This window comes from Arvicanthis niloticus, chromosome 8 (assembly GCF_011762505.2).
Source record: "Arvicanthis niloticus isolate mArvNil1 chromosome 8, mArvNil1.pat.X, whole genome shotgun sequence".
NCBI lineage: Eukaryota > Metazoa > Chordata > Mammalia > Rodentia > Muridae > Arvicanthis > Arvicanthis niloticus.
Genome location: NC_047665.1, coordinates 85,718,076 through 85,718,634, shown reverse-complemented (window position 1 = coordinate 85,718,634; position 559 = coordinate 85,718,076).

Below are 559 nucleotides of genomic sequence, written 5' to 3'. Positions count from 1 at the left end.
TCCACTCTCTCTTCACCAGCCGGTGAAGGGTCTTTATTCTTAATAGGCCCTGCAGTGGCTTCTGTTTCTTTTGAGTACTCTCCCTTTTTACCAGACTCCTGGGTCTGCTTCTTTCGTCCAGGCCTTCTTGCCTGCTTCCCTTTCCCAGGCTCCTTGGCCTTATCTTTTTCCCCAGGCTCCTTGGCCTGATGCCGGCTAACACGCTCTGTTTCTGATACACTGGAGTGGACCTCTTCTAAAACCTCTTGACTTGCATTAATAGCTCTGCTGCAAGATGGATCTTCACAACACAAATAAGCTAAAAGTGAAAACAACACAAACAAGAGGCCAACTAGTGCAGCGGCGGCAATGGGTGAAAATCCGCTCACAACCAAGGCTTCCACCCCAAACATACCTCTCAGAGACGTACCTCGATCCTGTAGTCTTTTAACCCGACCCGAGTCTGGGGGGGGGTCTCCGCGGCGCCTTGAAGTTCCCGGGTTTCGGCACCAGATGTTCCGAACCCCTTCCGAATCCCCTTGCCCGCAAGAGAGACACAGGAGGCAGTGTTCGGGTAGTT